The sequence below is a fragment of the Papio anubis genome, chromosome 4, assembly GCF_008728515.1.
Source record: "Papio anubis isolate 15944 chromosome 4, Panubis1.0, whole genome shotgun sequence".
Lineage (NCBI taxonomy): Eukaryota > Metazoa > Chordata > Mammalia > Primates > Cercopithecidae > Papio > Papio anubis.
In genome coordinates, this window is record NC_044979.1 from 106,935,995 (window position 1) to 106,956,148 (window position 20,154).

Here is a 20,154-nt window from a genome sequence, read left to right on the forward strand (position 1 = left end):
AGACATTGATCTGGGATGATGATGTTGTCTTTGGATCTACACATAGGTAGTGATTGCACAACACTGTGAATGTACTAAATGCCACTGAATAATTTACTTTAAAATGGTTAATTTTACGGCATGAGCATTTTATCTCAATTTACAAAAAAGAGTTAAGACATATTAGATGATTACCATGTGCAAACTCTCAAGTGTTTAGCTCATTTGGTCCTCACAAGCCATTGAAGCGGGACTACATTTTAGAGCTTAAGTAAGTTGCATGCTGTTTAGGAGGAACACTGCTATGGTTTGAATGATGGTGCCCCTTCCAAAGTTCATGTTGAAAATCCCCAGTGCAACAGTAATAAGGGTGTGGCCTTTGGGAGGTGATTAAGTCATGAGGGCTTCTCTCTCATGACTGGGATAACAACCCTTATAAAAGGGCTTGTGATTGAAAGGAGGCTCTCACTTGCCCTCTCTCCCTTCTACCATGAAAGGACATCATGCTCCTCTCCTCCAGAGGATGTGGCACCAAGGCACCATCTTGGAAGTACAGAGCACAGCCCTTACCAGACACCAAGCCTGCTGATCCCTTAATCTTGAACTTCCCAGTCCCCAGACCCATAAGAAATAAATTTCTATTGTTTATAACTTACCCAGTCTATGGTATTTTGTTATAACAGCAAAAACAGACTAAGACACTATAGGTGTTGGCTCAGAAATGGCCCAGGACAACAGTCCTACAGGACATCCAAGGACAGGACATTGGGTGTGCCCTGTAATACAGAGGGGAGTAAAGTGTGGCATTCGTACAAAGTCCTGTGGTATCCTTGAGGTAGAACTCCTCTACTGCATACTCTTTAATGCAAACCACACACACTTCACTGTAATTTTTTTTAAAGTTCACATTTTAAATTATTTTGCAGACATATACAATCCCAGTACTTCTCAAACTTTAAAGTACTCACAGATCACCTGGAGATCTTGTTAAAATGTGGATTCTGATTCAGGAGGTGTGGGTTGGGACCTGAGGTCCCACATTTCTAAGCTCCCAGATGATGCTGATGTTGCAAGTTCAAAGTCCATAATTTGAAAATCAAGGCACTGCTTCCCCAAACTACCAGCTCAATTCTAGCCCTAGTCTTTCCCAACATCCTTACAATGTATTACCCTTTGACCAATTCCTTCATTCCATGAATATTTTTAAGCATTGATTATTGCTGAGCAACTTGCTAGATACTAAAAATACATGTATGAACAAAAGTCCATTTTGAGGGTCTTGCAATCTACTTGGAAGATACAAGGACATGGGATTGGTAGGATGAGCCAACTTTCACTTCCTTTTATGTGCCTCTATATTGTTTGCATTTTTCACAAAGAACTATCACGTTGTGCAGTGAAGGTGCATATGAGATGCAATGGGCAGACAGGGGGCTTCATGGAGAGGGTGAGCCTTGAGTTCAACCTTGAAGAAGAAACTGATGTCAAACTCTCTCCTAAGGCATCTTTTTAACATTCCACACCAGAAGTGAGCTGTGGAATGCAAGAAAGACTAATTACAACGGGAAAATGGATGCTGAATAAAGGCAGAGAAGCCCCTACGCATCTTGGGCAGTATGAGCAATAAATCAAGATCACAGGGCAGAGTTTTGACTCTCTCAACATTACATTACTGAATACAAATGCCTCGCATCTCCTTCACCGGAGTGCAAAGATACCAAGATGTTTGGCTTTTGTCTGTCAGTCACTGGTGGATGAAAAATTAAGCCTGACATTTCTCAACCCTGACTTCTTACTGAGAAATTGTCACCACTGTCTGAACAATTACTGCTGTCTTAAAGCACAGTTACCCTCCACATATATTGTCTGAAACATATTTGAATATAATTCACTTTACAAAACAAACACATTCCAGGAAAGCTAGTGGTAAAATGAATTTCTCTAAGTCAGCTCCCACCTCACTTTCTCACTTAGTACATTGATTTAGAAATTCACTCTGGTTTGGGAGAACAGACTTGAGAAGATGGAAAGGTGAGGAGAAAGAACTATTTCTTATTATCCTCTTCTGGACAAATAATAAATTGGCCATTTCGGGAACATATTATCAAACAGAAAATGTTAATTTTCTGATTATGCACATGACAAGTTAGCTACAATGAAAAAAATTATTGACTGAAATCTAATTAAGAAATTGGGCCATAAGTTGTTTTACTTGAGGTTAAAAAAGCATGTGAAAAGGAAATCTTTTCTTCCTATTACATCTAGCTTTTTAAATGGAGTTCATCTCATTACATCTCATTCTGTGTATGAATCATAAATATTGCCTATTCCTGCTAGAGGAAGATCTCCCTCTGGTACAGCTCTCCTACCACGCTAGGCCAAGACGCGGCTCCCTCCTAGGGAAACTACCTCCCCGACACCCCTCCCTGACACTGCCCCTCCCACACCTGTCTCAATTTTCCCTCTCCTTCAGACCCAATCCAGATGTCACTTTCTCCATAAAACCTTAGGCAATAAAACCTTATGTACAGTTTTCCTAAACAAGCCTTTGAAGTGTGGACTTTGTCCCAGGGAGATTTGCTCCTGAGTTTTTCATTCACATAGCCACATCGTCGCTGCGGGCACACCAGGCACATGCTTCACTGCAGAGAGTTTCCAAGTGAGTTTTCTCCCGAGTAAGATAACCTTTTATCTGTATCTTTCTTACAATAATTCCCATTTTATGCCCCCAAATTATGGTAAAGTGTAGGTGTCTTACCTTCCCCGACAGAGTCAACCCCTTGAGGTTGGGAACCACTTCCTCATTTGTGAATCTCTGACATTGCAGTAGAGTTGCACATACAGTAGGTGCTCAGTAATGAAGCAGTTACTCAACAAGTGCATGGACAGTACGAGACACGACTCTGCCCTCTGGTGAGGCTGGCAGTGCCCACAGAGGGTTCAGTCAGCTTCTCCATCCCTTACATGAATACCAACTTGCCTGGCTTTAGCATGAGTGATTCCATAACTTATTACATCTATATGTTCAAATGCATCTTAAGTGAGTCATCCCTGTCCTCCATATTCCCAATCAGAAGCAAGGGCTTACATGACGTACTGAGAACCTCTAACTTTCCTCTTCATCAGGAGGAGGCTCAGAACCCAGAGGCTACTCAGCAGTCAGGGCACGTATTCCCACAGAGAATCCAAGCTGGGGAGAAAACTCACTTGGAGACTCTCTGCATTGAAGCATGTGCCTGGTGTGCCCCCAGGGATGATGTGGTCATGTGGATAAAAAACTCAGAAGCAAATCTCCCTGGGCCAAAGCCCACACTTCAAAGGCTTGTTTAGGAAAACCGTACACTCAACCTTCTTTGTGTATTGTGAAAATAAACATTTACAGAACATTGGAATGTGTGAAAAATGTCCTTAGTTGTGTGTTTATGGAAAACACTTGGCAAGTATTTGCTATAAATGCTTCCTGTAAATGTTGTGAGTGAGAACCAGCAGGAAAACGTATGAGATGAGAGGGAGCCAACTCCCACAGCAAAAGAATGTCCCCTTCCCTTCCACACACCCCACGCACTGCCTCCACTCTGCACCCTCCACCCCACCCCCACACAAACGAGGCCCCAGGGATCTGGGAATGTGAGGGTGGGGGACAGAGAAGGGGCAATCTGCGAAGGGGCCTCGAGGCTCGGCATTCCATGTTGGAGTCCAGAAAAGGAAACTGACTCGTGTTTCCTAGGTGATGATGCCCCCTAATAGGATTTCCTTCCCCTTCATGCATATTGGTTAACAGTTCTGATTCCAAGTCCCTCGTTCCAGCTGGAAACATGGCCTCAACACCCACCTGGTCTTCCCCACACCTGAAGACTAGTTTGCCTCTCAGTTAACTCTTGGACGCTTTCAGGTGAAAAGTAAAAAGTGGAAAGCAAGAGACTCAAATATATTTCTTTAGAACAAGATGCATGGGACATTTCTCTTAATTCCTCAACAATGGGCAAAGACCTCTGATGATATGAACTGAGAAGGGAAGACAGTGTTGCAGGCCACAGCAGTGAACACCTGTGGTTTTGCCAGGAAGCAACCTTGACCGCCTCCAGATTGCCCTCTGGGATGAACCAGGTCCTCCCCTGCCACATGAGGTATGTAGTGGGTACTGCAGAGAGATTGGCTGCTCCTGGTTCCCAAGCAGCCTCCGTGATAAACAGTCTCATTAGTGAAATATCAGGGAGATCAATTATCTCGCAGATGTTACACACCAAAAGGCTACTTTTTTTCATTTCAGAATTCTTTCCTTTTTTAAGAAATAAAAGGACACAAATCCAATGTGCTTAAGCCTGCCAAGGCGAAGAGGCCCAGCTGCCTGGCTGTATTTATATCTGCACAGGTGCCCAGGGGAACTCCAGCCTCACTCTCAGCCTCGTCTCCAGGTCCCCTACCTCTGCCCAGAGGTCCTCACGTCTGCACCTGACTGGAGCTAATGACAAACATCCTTACACAGCAACTTTTATGTTGATTTGCAAAATGATTTAAGTACATTTCTAAAAACAAACATTAAGTCAAAAGGTCTCAGCATTTTTGCCACTTAAAGTGTACCTATGTAACAAACCTGCATGTTCTACACATGTATCCCAGAACTTAAAGTATAATTTAAAAAAATACATATATATAAGTATTGATAAACCATAATCTAAAAATGATGTCATTTCATACTTCCCAAAGCAATGGAGGAGTTCCCTTTAAAATCATTTCACCGGCTCATCTAGACTTACCATGGGAAAGAAAAATCCATAGTCTCCTCTGATGGAAGAAGAAAGGGGCTATGAGGTCCCAGACTCTCCCAATCAGCCCCATGCTGTGGCTCTCCCCAACTATGGACCAGCACAGCCACTCCTTAATCATGAAAGAACCCAGGATTTCCTCTCCTCCAAGCAGCTGCACCCTTGCATGGCTGGGTATGTATGGTGGTAAGCGTAGGGGATTTTTTGGTAAGCTCTTTGGGGAAGAATTCCTACATCAAATATATATTTATGAATTCAGAGAATTAAGAAAATTCTGAATTGAGAAAAGACTGTCAGTTACTTCATTCTCCTACTCCCTTTGCCACCACATTCCACCAGCATCAGCTGCCCCAGGACCATGTAGGCCTCTCTCTTCCTGTCCAGATCCTCTTTTGTTTGTCCTTCAGCCATTCTGACAGTAGGTTCCTTGGGGCTTTTGGTCCAGCTCTGTGTTCTCTGCAGGCTCCTGCCCTAAGAGTCAGTAAGAGAGTGTTTCTCACCTCAGGCCATGACTTGGTACTATGGACTGGACATATGACTCACCCATTGAAAAGATCAAGACATATAAGTTAACCTCACCCATTCCACAGTCCCTCATATTGCTAAGAAGAGCAAATGGGATAATGCCTGAGAAGGCAAAAGCACCATCAACATCCAGCGGCTGGTGCCAGAGCAGGCAAACCAACTGCTGCATCACTTTCAAAAGGCTTGCAGGCCATAGACTGCTGGGAGCTTGAAATCAGCCACAGCAGGAGTATTGATACCACAGAAACCAGCAAATGCTGCAAAAATACTAATCAGATTTTTTTTTTTTTAAGAAAAACTTATGTATTAGCATACTACCAAATCCAATGTAAAGTATTAAAAAGTCACCACCAGAGCTGTCTGGGTCCAAAGGCCCCATTCGCAATTTACTATCTATTGTAACAATGGGCAAGTTACTTCACCTCTCTGAGCCTCAGTGTTCTCATCTGCAAAATGCGCACAATGATAGTGAGAATTCAATAAGGTAATGCATATAAAATGTTCATAACCATAGCTGGAAACATTCATTACTCAATATAGTTTAGCTTTCTTTTTGTTCCTACCATATGCAGAGTAGAGCCCTAAGCTGCCAAGCTATCAGCAGAACTGACCCTTCTGTTGAAAACTAAATGTTGGTCTTCTTAGTCATTTGCTTATAGAGAACTCATGTCTGCTCATGTAACATATGCACATCTTCATGGCTTTCATAACTGAAACTTGTTGTAAGGCTTTATCCTATGTAGCTCAAACTGCCCAATTTGATGGTTCCACCAGGTCATGGAAAAAGAGATTCCTTCCAAGTTATGCTTCAGTTTTGATCTTCTGACACATATCACCTAAGGCCATAAAGGACTTCAGAGGGGGTAAAAAGAGGAACACAACCCTGTTCAGAGGTTCAACACATCCTATCTTTCATCATTCATTTAATTTAGATGGTCCGGTGACAGAAAGGAAGGACATAGGGCAAAAAGAGATGGTTCCTGCTCAAAAATTTCATGTTTGAGAGAGATAATAATCAAATAATAAAACATATGATTATATAATTCCAAACTAAGGGCTATAAAGGGAGTAACATGGAAACAAAACTAATGAAAGAGGAGCCTGAAGGGTAAGGTCCTGCAGGATTAATCTGGGGATAAGTGGGCAAGAGGGGAAGGCATGGAGGAAGCAGGAGCTGAGTCAGCAGAAAAAGCATGTGCAAGGGCCCTGTGGCATAGGAGCATCACCAGTCAAGTACTGAAAGATTGGCTAGGGTGACCTTCCTGATCTTGGCAAATGCAAGTTTGTACACAGGTGTGAATGACATTAACCAGGGTCTTAGATTCAAAAAGTCTCCAGATATCAGGACCAGTGTTACAGAGCAGCATTTGATAAACCAACCAAAGAGAAGTTAGTTGTTAGGGTTGTTATATGCGTTGTTAAAATTGTTTCAGTTGCTTTATAAAACAGAAGAAAAATATTGTCTATTATTTATGATGTATGCCAAATTCTGGAACCTTGGGTTTTACCAGTGCAGGCAAAAAGTTGATAAAATTAAGGTCAATGTAAAAATAAAATTACCCGACAATGTCAACCACTACTGGGTGCACCAGGTGTATGGCACAGTTCCTAAGGGGGAAGCTATTTTTAACTAATACAAAGGGACATTTGGGAACATTACCACCTAAATTTTATTATACCAGTCCAAACTGCCCTTCTGATTTGGTAGGCAGGTTGCTAATACTGGCTGGGCTCTGGTCACATGAATCCTGTTCAAAAAGGGAAGTCAGCAGTGACTCACCCAAGCCCAAGCATCAGCATATCTGGGGCAAGGCCATTTTGGGGCATACCGATATAGTTTCTAATTTGGTTTTCATTCCAGGACGGACAAAGGCCAGAAGGGCAGCTGCATCCAGAGAGGTTAGAGCGTGTTCCAGATGGAGATCTACTTCTGTGGTTTCCATCCACGGGGTGAATCCGGCCAAAAGGTGGAACACCAGAACTCTCTGGGCGGAGTCCTGCCACTCACTCGATCCAGGCACTCATTTAACAAATGTGTGCTGAGTGTCTTCTGTGTGCCTGGCACTGCCTCGGGCACTGGGGTACCGCAGTAACATCATGGATACTCTGTGCTTTTATGAGGTTTGCTGGCTAGTAAGGGTGAACAGGAAATAAAGAAAACAGTGAATACAGAGCATGTGAGAAATGTTAAATTTTGAGAGAAATAAAGGAGGTAAGGTAGACAGGGAGCAAGAGGAGGAAATCAGTACTTTATATCCGGAGGTGACAGAAAGCTGCTCAGAGACTAAAGGAAGTGAGGCAATGAGCCACGTGGCTACCCAGAAACAGATTCCTAGGAGAGAAAGCAAAAAGTAAAAGGCCCAGAGGCCAGAGGTATCTGGTATGTTCAAGGCCAACAAGGGTGCTATGGATGGAATTGTGCCCTTCCAAAATTCACATGTTGAAGCCCTAACCCCCTGTATAGCATGTGACTATATTTGAAGGTAGGGCCTTTAAAGAGGCAATTAAAATCAAATGAGGCCATCAGGGTAGGGTCAGAATCTGGTATGACTGGTGTTCTTATAAGAAGCAGTGACAACAGGGTGTGAGTGCACAGAAGGATGGCCATGTGTAGAGGTACCAAGAAGGCAGCTGTTTACAAGCCAAGAAGGGAGGCCTCAGAGACACCAACCCTGCCAGCAGCTAGATCTTAGACTTCCAGCCTTCACAGCTGTGAGAAGATAAAGTTCTGTAGTTTAAGCCAACCAGTCTGTGATATTTTGTTATGGCAGCCCTAGCTGACTTATCCAAAGGGGTTCTCTGTGTGTGGAGTTGAAGGAGGTAGGAGTAGGATAGAAGGACATAAGGATGGAGAGCCAGAACACTGCAGAGCCTTGAGAGCTGTAGCAAAGGTGCTGAATGTTTACTCTGAGTTAGATGGGAGTCACTGGAGGTTGTAGGCAGATGAGTGACGTGATCTGACCAATACTGGAAGAAACACTATGGCATCTTAACGTTCTGGCTACTGTGTTGAAGACAGAAAAGATGAGCAAGGGTGGGAGCAGGCAATACCAATCAGAGGTTGTTACACTATTACAGGAGAGAGGTTTGATGTACTGGATTACTGTAATGGTGGTAGAAGTGGGGAAAGGAGGTAGGTTTCTGGAAAGCAGAGTCAATAGGATTTTGAGAGTAGAGTCAATAGGATTGAAAGTAGAGTAAACAGAATTTGCTGGCATTAGTTTGTTGGTAACTGGGTCTTAATGGAAAAAGAGTAACTCACTGAGCCAGAGACTTTAGTCACTGGGTTGGCCTACCAAGGCAACCCATATTCAGTGCCATGAAACATTTAAATAGCAAAGTCCTGAGTAGGTTTAGCTACACTGAACCCCTGTGGAAGGCAGAGCCATTGCTAGAAGGATATTTGTAGCAAAATATCAATTGAATGGGGAATTCAAGCAACGGAGAAAAACATACAAAATCAAGCATCTAAGCTTCCATTTTAGAAAGCTAGAAAAAAAAGAACAAATTAAAAATCAAAGTAAGACGAAGAAAAGTTAAAAAAAAAATAATGGAGTGGAAATCAGTGAAATTGAAAACTGGAAAGCAATATAGAAAAATCAATAAAATCAAAAGCTAGTTTTTTGAAAAGATCAATAAAAACAACAAATCTCTAGCCAGGCTCAACAAGACGAAAAGAAAAATGACAAATTATTAGCATCAAAACTGAAAGAAGAGTCAACTTTATGGATCCCATGGATATAATAAAGGAATATTATGAACAACTCTATGCTCAAAAGTCTGATAACGTAGATGAAATGGACCAATTCCTTGAAAGGCACAATCTACAAGAACCCATACAAGAAGAAATAGACAATCTGAATAGACCTATATCTATTAAAGGAATTGAATAAATAATTAATGACCTTCCAAAATGGAAAGTATCAGGCCTGGAAGGTTTCATTGGTGAATTCTATAAAATATTTAAACAAGAAAATGATACCAATTCTCTACAATCTGTTCCAGAAGGTAGAAGCAGAAGGAGTAGTTCTTAACTAATTCTATAAAACCAGTATCACCCTAATACCAAAACCAAAGGCATAAGGAAAAAAAATACAGACCTATATAGCTCTCATTAACATAAATGCAAATATGCTTCACAAAATTATCAAATAGAATCCAACAATCTATAAATAGAATTATGTACCACAACCAAGTAGGATTTGTTCCAGGTATGTAAGCCTCATTCAAGATTCAAAAATCAGTTGATGTAAAGCATTGTATCAACAGGCTAAAGAAGAAAAGTTGTATAATGGTATCAATAGACACAGAAAAAGCATTTGACAAAATCTAACATTCATTCATGATAAAAACTCTCAGCAAACTAAGAACAGAGCAGTTCCTCAGCTACATAAAGAACATCCACATAAAACTTACGGCTGACATCATACTTAATGGTGAGAAACTTGACTCTGCCCTAGGATCAGGATCAAGGCTAAGATGGTCACTCCTATCACCCCTATGTAACATCTTACTGTCAGTCGCAGCTAGTGCAATAAGACAAGAAAAAAATAAAAGGGTATACAGATTGGTAAGGAGGAAACAAAACTGTCTTTGTTCACAGGGGACATGACTGTCTATGTAGAAAATTCCAAAGAATTAATACATAAAATCTTGGAACTAATAAACAATTATAGCAAGACTGCAAGATACTGGCTTATCAATTGTAACAAATGAGCCATTTTAATGCAAGATGTTAGTAACAGAGAAAGCTTACCTTTGCTCAACTTTTCTATAAACCTAAAACTGTTCTAAAACACAATGTCTATTAATTAAAAAATTAAAAAGGCAGAGAGGTCTGCATTCTCTTAACTTGAGAAAAACAGAAGAGAGAGGATTCCCAGAAACCTTTCCCCTTCAAAGAAATAAGAAGTGAGCTGCAGTTCTTTGAACTCTTGCATTACAACAATTAAAGCAGAAAAGGGAGAAGAAATAGCAAACCCCCAGCAGAGCAGCTGCTGAGGTTCGCACAGTTAAGGTAGAAAATGCACATTTAAAGGTGGAAGCTTGGTCAATTACAGCAGAAGGAAAGAGGGCTTGTCACAGAGCAGGTATTGTACTCAATAATATTTAACTAGCTAAACAAAACATAAAAATGGACAATGTGGGCTGAATTTGGAGAACTGGGTTGGAGAAATAATGGAAAGATACTAACTGGATCTAAGATAGAGAAACCACAATAGTTACTGTGAGCTAAGTCTTGGCTGGTACCTCAGTGAGGGAGTCAGGCACATGTGAGCCTTCTGAAGTTTTTAACCTTTCAATTCACACTGGACTTGGGTTTACAGTATGTCAACTGCATACAGTTCACTATGTAACTTAGTTTCATTTTTTTCTCAACAAATCCATCACTGTTTTAAAGTCCCACTGTGTTTTAAAATTTTCTGAGAGAAAAACCAACACAACAATAACAGCAAAAACCCTTTGGAGAAAGCTAAGCAAAAAAGTCTGAAACCTCTTTCACTAAGGACTCTCCAAGATGGGTCGCTTTTGCATCAGAAACCATGAAAAGGCAGCCTGGGTCATCCTAGAAAAGTACTACACGTGCCTGGGCAATGACTTCCACAGGAACAAGTGTGTGGGCAAGGAAATCACCATTATCTCCGAAAAGAAGCTCCGCAACAAGAGGGCAGGCTGCATCCTGCATCTGATGGAGCAGATTTGGAGGGGCCCAGTGAGAGGCATCTCCATCAAGTTGCAGGAGGAAGAGAGAGAAAAAAGGAGAGATAATGATGTTCCTGAGGTCTCAGCCCTGGACCTGGAGTTCACTAAAGTAGGTCCTGACACTAAGGAAACGCTGAGACTTTGGGGCTTTCACAGACTGTCCAACGTGTGGGTCTCTCGGCCTACAGTTGGGATAAATTTCAAAACACCACGTGGAGCTGTTTGGATCTTTCTGCAATGCTGTAGCATTTTCAATTAACCTGGAACAGCAGCAAACAAACAAGCAAGCATTCTGAACTTAATGCTCAGCTTGGTACCAAGAGAGACAAGGAGGTAACAACCACCTTTCAGCTCTGCTTCAGATTTCAGACACCTCATCCAGCACCCCAAGAACACAGGGGAGCACCCCAGGTGGTGTGAGCACACCACATAGGCACTGCTACAGTCAGCTAACAGAGGTTTGTGGACATTGCCCTCCCTCCCTGGGACAAGGGATCTTCTGAGATAAAACCAAGCCCACATTTAACAACGATCTCATCCTCATGCTTGAAGTATTCCATTCAAATCACTGGCTTTGGAAGTCAGAAATTCTTCCTTCCAGCTCAATTAGTAAATCTAATCACATATTCACACTCTCAAGGGGTCCCGATTGTTTGGCAGTAACAGCTTGGTTATTCACAATCAACGAAATTAATGCCACTATTTTTAAAACATTTAAAAATCCTGTATATACAAACAAGCCTCCAAGGTGTGGACCTTGACAAACAAGCCTCCAAGCTGTGGACCTTGGTCAAAGAAAGAACAAAAATTAAAGGCAGGAAGAAAGTACTTAAATGAATTATGAGACAAAGAATCATTTCAAACATCCCAGCAAGGCTGTGCCTTTGGGGTCCTTGTTATTCTAAACTGAATCCTTTCTCCACATCACCTAGAAGAAAAATGTCACTCAAATGAAAAATGTTCCTTTACATGGGATTGTGTGTTTAATTGGCAACATATAATTTTATTAAAAAAAAAAAATGAAGAGCAATTGCTGTTGAAGCCATTTCGGGGATGAGAGAAGGGGAGGCTCTGTCAGCACAATGGGAACAAAAAAATGATGTGCACTAAGCGTTATTCCAATCATTTGCTTCATAGTTAAGTTTAATTACACATTACACACTGCCCTGTAATTATGTCGCTTGGGGAACTGCCAATTTACCCCTTGAAATGTTAAAAGTCCCTCAGTTTATTTTATAAGTCTGGGCATCGCCTCCACTAGCACCCTGCCTTAATGCACAGGGACTACTTGGTTCCTGTTCCCTTCAATGCAGACTGGTGTGTCCTGCGAGGGATCCACTCTGTGGTCTGACTCCTGGTACAGAGGGCTGATGACGCGCAGAGCTCCCAGAGCACTGGTCCAATGCAGTCTGTTTGTAATATAATCTTATGACTTTTTTTCTTTAGAATTCACAACGGGAGAAACTGGGAAACATGCCTCTTCCTCTTCTTCAGTCTCAGGAGGTTGGGATTAAAGTACTTTATTCTCAGCCAGGGAATAAACGCCCAACCAAAGATGAAATGTCTGCTTTCTGGGAGTTTACAAGGATGAAAAGATAAATACCGAGCAAATACATATGAAACTCCCAGAAGACTGTACATCAGTCAAGTACTACTTTAAGGAGTAGGAATGGGAACAATCAACTCAAATGGTTGAAGCACCTTCTATGTGCTGGCGGTGTGCTCAGAACTTCACAAATGTCATTTACAGACTATCAGCATCAACGGGCACTAACTCGAGTGCCTTCAAGTACCAGGCAGATAACTAGAAAGCAAGAAGCAGTCAGCCATAATACAAGAAGGTGTCTGGGGCTCTCAGTTAATTGGGGAGGGAGTGTAAGCCCTGACAAAAGGCAATCAAATTCTCTTCTGTTTTAAAAACACTGGGTCAGTGAAGCAAAACACATCCGTAGGACTCATTTGAACTGTGGCTACCACCTCCATATGAATCTATAAGCCTCTCAAAAGCAGACGGTATGGACAATGGACATATATTATCTGGATTTAAAATTCAGCTCTGGTACTACCTTAGCTGTGTGACTTTGGGCAAGCCACTTAACCTCTCTGTGTGTCAGTTTCCTCATCTGTAAAATGGAAACAGTAACAGTGGCAACCTCAGAGGGGTGCTGCAAGAAATAAATGAAAATGCTCAGCTTAGTTGTTCTAGTGAGCTCCAAACATGTGATTGCTGTTATCACTGATGTTTATGCTTCCTGACCGGAAAAGCTGAAAAGAGATTCCCCAAAACGACTCTGAACTTGAGGTGGGCCTTGAAGAGAAGAACAGAGAGATCTATAGACTGGAAGGAAAGGGCACAAGGTTTCGTTATCTTCCCACGTCTGGGAACACTGAAGGGAAATTTCAAATAATGTATGTGAAGTATTCAGAACATAGTAAAGGCTCAAAAGATAGTAGCTTTTCTCATGCTAGGTAATTTCAGAGCATTTTCTTGAGGTTTCTGCCTCAAAAAATCCAGGCCTCCCTGTGTCAACCATTAGTTAGGATCTAAATCATTACTTCTCCCAACTATTTTTTATAAGTATGATTTACTATGTACTCATCATGAGGAGGAAAAACCCACTTAAAGGTTTTAAAATAGTGTAAACTAAACATACTTTAAATTCTTCATCTGTTTAAAAAAGTGGCTATAATGAAACAATCTTGAGAAAACAATTCCTCAGTAGAAACAGCCATCTTTACTCACAGTCTTTCTTACTTGATACATTATAAATATTTCTCTTCTGATTTGGTATAATATTAGAAACATATATATGCTCTCACAATTGCATGAAACCATTGTGATTAATCTTATTTTTAAAGGCATTTCTATTTTCCCCCCTCTCAAGAAATTCATCATCTTCTATAACAGTCAGCCAGTATGCAAAGATTTTCCAACTAGATGAAATGTTAATCATAAATTATGAGGGATGCTGAAGCAAGAACTGTAAGGTACTGTCACCGGATTGTATATATTAATAATGTGATTTTTTTTTTTGGTATAGCAATTATATCTCGATAAAACTAGAAAAGAAAAAAGAATTGTGGATATGTAAGGAACACACAGTTTCCAGGATTTACTTTTAAATTTGTTCCTGGAAACCTCAAGATTATACAAATTCAGTTGGGTAACAGCTTTGTTGGGTAGGATTTTATCAACTGGTTGGGTATCAGTTTAATTAAGAAAATATTTTATTTATGACATAGCACCATGCCCAATCAAACAGAGAAAAGGGGTCAGGCTTGTTCTATTCCACACTGACTGCCCACCAGAATACTTCTCTAAGAAGCAGTGCCATTGTTTAAAATTAGGTCGCTGGGAAAGCGGGCAAGCCCTAAGTGATTCTGACATAAGCAGTGTAATAACTTACAAAAGAATGAAATATTTACCCCCTCAATACATTGTGAAAAACTGCAAAGAAGTATCTAGCAATGTTTTTATAATTTGAGAGTTGTGCCCAGTATAAGTCACATCTAAAAATCCCAAAGGAAACAAGGAATCTCTCAAGTAAAAAAAAACAAATAAACAACTACTCCCTTCACTTGCTTGCTTTTCTATTTCAGGTATTTCACAATCAGATCCTGCCTTTCTTCACCACCACAGCTACTGCGCATGGCTCCATGCAGGTGTATGGTGGATGTTTGGTAATATTTCATGAAAAAGTCAATGAATGAATGAATGAATGAATGAATGAATGAATGAATGAAAATGAATGTTAAAAGGATTTTTCTTCTTTTAGTTGGATACTTTTAGCATCTAAGAAGATGGACTGTTTGTTTTCTATGTATATTTTTTCCTCTGAAAAAGATGTAAGCAATAATAGAAACATCTCATTTGCGGGCACTTGGATTTTATTGTTGCACGTTAAATGTTTATCTAACTTTTTTAGAGCCTGGGATTAATGCGCAGTTTGCTTCTGTCTGACTGTGATGCCAAGAGGGTTCAGATGACTGACAATAGTTTCTGAACATCCGAATACTTCTGCATGTTACTTCTCCTATCATCACTCTGAAACTAAAGACTATCTCTGAAACGTGAAAAGCTTTGCAATGACACCTTCCCTGGGCTCACTTATTCCTTAAAATAGCAACTTTTGGGTGTCAATCAAATATCTTTAGAAATGGCTTCCTGACCATGCTAGATTTCAGAAGATCTTTAACTGAATATGATGACTTGTTTGATAGTCCTGTGGACCTTCTACATTTTCTAATCATTCTCTCTTTGAATCTGTCCCCTTTCCCTCCATTCCAAGGATAACACTATTGCCCTCATCATACTCCAAGCCCAGAGACAGAAGGCTACACAACTGGAAGGAGCCTGAGATTTGCAGTCTGCATATGTAAGTTCAAATTCCACTTGTCGACTGGCTATTTGACAGACCAGAACTCTGCACCTCTTTAAGTCCCAGCTCCTGAATTTATAAAATGGTGATAACAATGCTTGTTCCTAGGGATTACTTGAAGACTGAGCTCATCTCTGCAGCCTGTCTTGCATGTTACCAAAACCACACTAGGTATTCATTTGCTCTGGCCAAATGGGAAGGTGAATATTACCATGCAGAATTACGTCATCCTGAAACCACCCCATCTGCTAGTCATAGCCTTTTTCTTAAGTTTTTCTTATTATTCCAGTTCCACCTTTGAGAGAGCCCTAGGTTTCCTTGCCATTGCTTCCTGCTTTGTGGTTGAATCTTGGCTCCCACATTGGCCAGCATAGGTCTTCAGTCAAACTAAAACCAGGTAATCTGGGTTTCTCAGTAGTTCCCAGTGAATAATTAAATGCATCAAGAACATGGGCTGGGCTCGGTGACTCACACTTGTAATCCCAACAACTTGGGAGGCCAAGGTGGGCAGATCACCTGAGGTCAGGAGTTCAAGGCCTGGCCAACATGACGAAACCCCATCTCTACTAAAACTACAAAAATTAGCTGGGCGTGATGGTGCATGCCTGCAGCCCCAGCTACTTGGGAGGCTGAAGCATGAGAATCACTTGAACCCAGGACATAGAGACTGTGGTGAGCTGAAAATGCACCACTGCACTACAGCCTGGGCAAAAGAGTAAGACTGTGTCTTTAAAACAAACAAACAAACAAACAAACAAACAGAAAACCCATAAATTCTAAGTCTAAAGATTTTGTTTCCAGGGGAGTCACTAAGCTTCCTTCTTCCAAAACACTGAGAATTGTCATTCCAGGGAGTAAGAAAAAAGCAAAACAAAACATCTACAACACACTCAACTCTGTACCATTATCTTGTCTCTGAAAATAATGACAGCAGGATCATAGGCATGAGCCAAGAACCCCCCCTCCACTTGTCTCCTTACTGAGATAGCCTCGTACCATTCCCTTGGTGGGGAGAGCTGGGGAGTGAAGCATTTCTAGAAAAAGTAAAAGCAATTATACCCAGAGTAAATAAGACTTGGGAGTCTGAAATCATGCTATGCCCCAGATTTTACTCAGTGCACAGTAAGATACTCAGATTTGCAATTCCTCCTCATGTTCTGAGCCTGTCCAAGTGTGGGGTAATTCAGTTACATCCACTGCTATTGTCAGTACACAGTTACAAAACTTTATTCGAATACAACATGAGAAACCGGGCTGCCCATCACAAAATTCACAGAGCAAAAATATACGTTTATTACTGTTAGGAGGAACAAAGGCCATGATTCTCCAATGGTAAAAAAGAATTTATCATGGTCAAGAGACCATTTAAACCAGAACTAAAGAAACTCTTTACTCATGTGAATTATAAGAAATGATTAAAAGCCACTGTGTGCTAGGCTCTGTCAGGGACTAGAATATAAATGAACCTTGGTGCCTGCTCACAAGACGTTTACAATCAATTAGGGAAACCGAAAGTAAATACATTTAAGATTGTACAATGTTCTAGGATTTAAATTGTGTGTCCACGGTGCAAAGAGAGTGGATGGAGTCATCTGGGTAGAGGGTCAGGAAGCCTTCTTCAGACAGAAGATGGCCTTTGCCATGAGGACTGTCCAACAGACACATGGTGTGGGACAGGCACTCAGGCAGAAGCAAGAATGGGAGCAAAGACACAGTGGTAGAGATTTGCCTGGCTAGTTAGGCCTACCATCATTTATATAGGCAAAGGCTACTATGGCGGGGGGATGGGGGATGGAAAGAGGGAAAGGAGAGTCGGTAGCAAGAGATAAAGTCACGGAGATAGGCTGCAGGCCAGGTATGGTCCCTGAAGCACTCAGAACTCTGGTTAGGAAGATCATCCTAGCAACTGGCACAGAATATGGGTTTGAAGGTTCCAGACATTAGCAAGGAAGCCACTAAGATAATATTGTGACAATATAGATGAATGAATTGGAGGGAATAAGAATGCTTAATGAGTTAGAATATAGAGTGTGATGTCTACATGGGTCTGAGCTCAGCCACCCAGATCTCACTGCCTACTGCATATGTCCTCCTAGACAGATGTCCTACATGCGTGTAAGAGTCTGGATGGTCTAGATGCCTGCCCCTGCACAGACTTGCACTATCTATTTCCTTAATGACGCCACTGTCTACTCCCACTCAAGGCAGAAACCTCCCTCTTCCTTGGAGAAGGTCAAGTTGATTTTAGTTCCAAAGTAACTCATTCAAACTGTTCCATTTCATTGCCACTCCCACTCCCCTAGTTCAAGTTATCTCCATTTCTCTTTTATTTTTGCCCACATTTTATTTTTGCCTCTGGTCTTGATTTCTCACATTGGTTTTCTAGTGGGACAGTGATTTGTGTAAACTTCATTCTCATCTTGATTTAAGATACTTCAGAAATTCTTCACTGCCTTTAGGTCCAACAGACCTCTTCGGATGGCTTAAGACATCCCCACTGAACTAGCACATTGGCCTCACAAGCCATGTTCCGTTTGCCAGTCCCAGCCTTGGCCATCCTATACTAGTGTGGCTCCCCAAACAAAGCATGCACCGTTATACCTTTGCTCTCGTGGTTCCCTCCACATGAGGTAGTACTCTCCATCTCTTCCCTTCACCGGGTTAACTAGTACTATTCAACAGCTCTGAGCCTAGATGTCACTTCCTCCAGGAAGCTTTCCTGACCTGACCCCCACATCTGTGTTGGTGACTTTCCTCTGTGTTCCCAGCATACTCAATCAAGACACACGCCAAGTGACTTGGAAACTGCCTGGTATTTGTCTCTTCACCCCACACCCCACCACCACCTCTACTTTTGATCTCTAGACAGTGAACTCCTCAATGTCAGGACCCATGAGCAACTTGTCTTCTTGAGGAATCCCCATCCTTTGGCTCACAGCTGGGTATTTGATGGTTACTCAGGAAATGTGCAGCCTCAGGGACTGAGACAAGCAAAGGTCCAGAGACAGAGTCATGGGGGTCCTGTGCATTTGATGGGCAGGCAGAGAAGAAACCCTCCAGAGAGATTAAGAGCAACTGTCAGCAACAGAGCCAAGACAGATCACTGGCTGCTGGGCAACAGAGGCCTGGTCACTAGAGAGTGTCAGGTGTCAAGGGCAAGGTCAGTGAGACAAAGGAGGAGGAAAGTGCTCTGCATTTGGCAAGACAGCTTCCAGAAAGCAATGGAGAAACGTCTTGGAGCAGGCGGCTGAAAAGTGAGTGGCAGGCAAGATTAACACAGGGCAAAAAACAACTTGGGAACACATGGCTAGAAAGTGGGTGAGGGACCATGATACCTGGGAGTGACAAGGGCAACGAGGGCATATTTGTGCATATATACATGTGTGTTTGTGTGTGTGAGTTACAGTTATTTAAAATCTCAACTATAAAACTGACTGGCAAAGAGAGTGAATAAGTGAGGCAATATTCAGGTACAGAATAAGCATTTATCAAATGAGAGATATAAATAACAAATGAAAAACTGCATTCATAGAGAAGATACACATCCTCAAAACAGATTTTTATCAAAATGTAAACTGAAAAGATTGAGCCCATCTTAATGTTTCAGAAAAGACCACTGAGCTCATAAATCAAAATTTAATTAGCTGTCCAGATCACTATTTCCACTACCTATAGCACTACTGCCATATCATGGAGATATCTATTTTCAAAGTCACCCCAAAATTTCCTTGCAGAGATCTTCAGACTTTATATATGCTCTACTAACCCCATGCATTCACATAAATAGCCTTAGCTTTCTATCTAGTAAATGCCCCAAAGTCAAATGGGACACAGAAAAAAATTAGGGAAAGGACACTTCTGAGAAACCAATAAAGTCATCTGAGATACAGGAAAGTCTAACCAATAAAGAAAAGTGCCTGTGGACCAAAAGCCACACTTTTCTTTACAAATAGGTTTTTTCTTTTAAGTCCTTATCAAATATAAAGTTTTGTCAGGCTGCCATGGTATTCATTTCACTTACAATGTTTAAAGAACACATTGAGGAAAACAGACTTAAAACATTAAATTACTTTTCATGAGACATATGCTTCTTATGCAATTAACAATACATTCAGCATCAATAAGCTCCAATTTTAGAAACACTCATCCATGAACATTAATCAGTTAATGGTAAATTCAATTTCTACTTAGCTTCTACTTTTCACGCTCAACTCTCCAAGGCTATACTACATGGTATCTCAAAAATATTAATTTACTTACTACAAAAGCAGATTACATTCTTAGAAACCATCTGTGCAACAAATATATTTGCATGTAAGTCAAATCAAAGTTTTATGGAAAAACAATTTTCTTATGTGGGACTGTATTTCTGACCAAACACCTGATCCCAAACCTTTCAGAGAAATGACAATAAAATTATCTGTATAATCAGATTGCAAATAATATTTCAGAATAGGTCAAAGTTTCCCAAAATGCATATATATAGAACAACACACAGATTTACAATATATTGCCTACACAGAACTCAGTGATCTGGCATGGCCTTATTCAAGGAGGTCACTGCTGGGTGGTACAGTTTTTCACTGTACAGATGGTCCCAGAGATTACAGATTTTGGCCAGGAGCACACCACTAGGCATGATGACAACCGAAGAAACATGCCCACACATTGCCAAATGCTCTCTAGGGGAATAATTACTGTCCCAACTAAGAACCGTCACGTCTCTCTGGTTTACAGAGGAAACTTGAGCCCAGACCAAAGGAACTGCCCACACTGACATCACTGGATGATGATAGTGCCAG

At 41.2% G+C, this 20,154-nt stretch overlaps 1 protein-coding gene across 11 annotated transcripts in view; it reads right to left on the bottom strand.

Moving 5' to 3' along the window:
• The window catches only part of ELMO1 (engulfment and cell motility 1), a 620,389-nt gene that overhangs the window by 295,929 nt on the left and 304,306 nt on the right, over nucleotides 1-20,154 (bottom strand). The gene's annotated exons all lie outside the window — the stretch shown is intronic.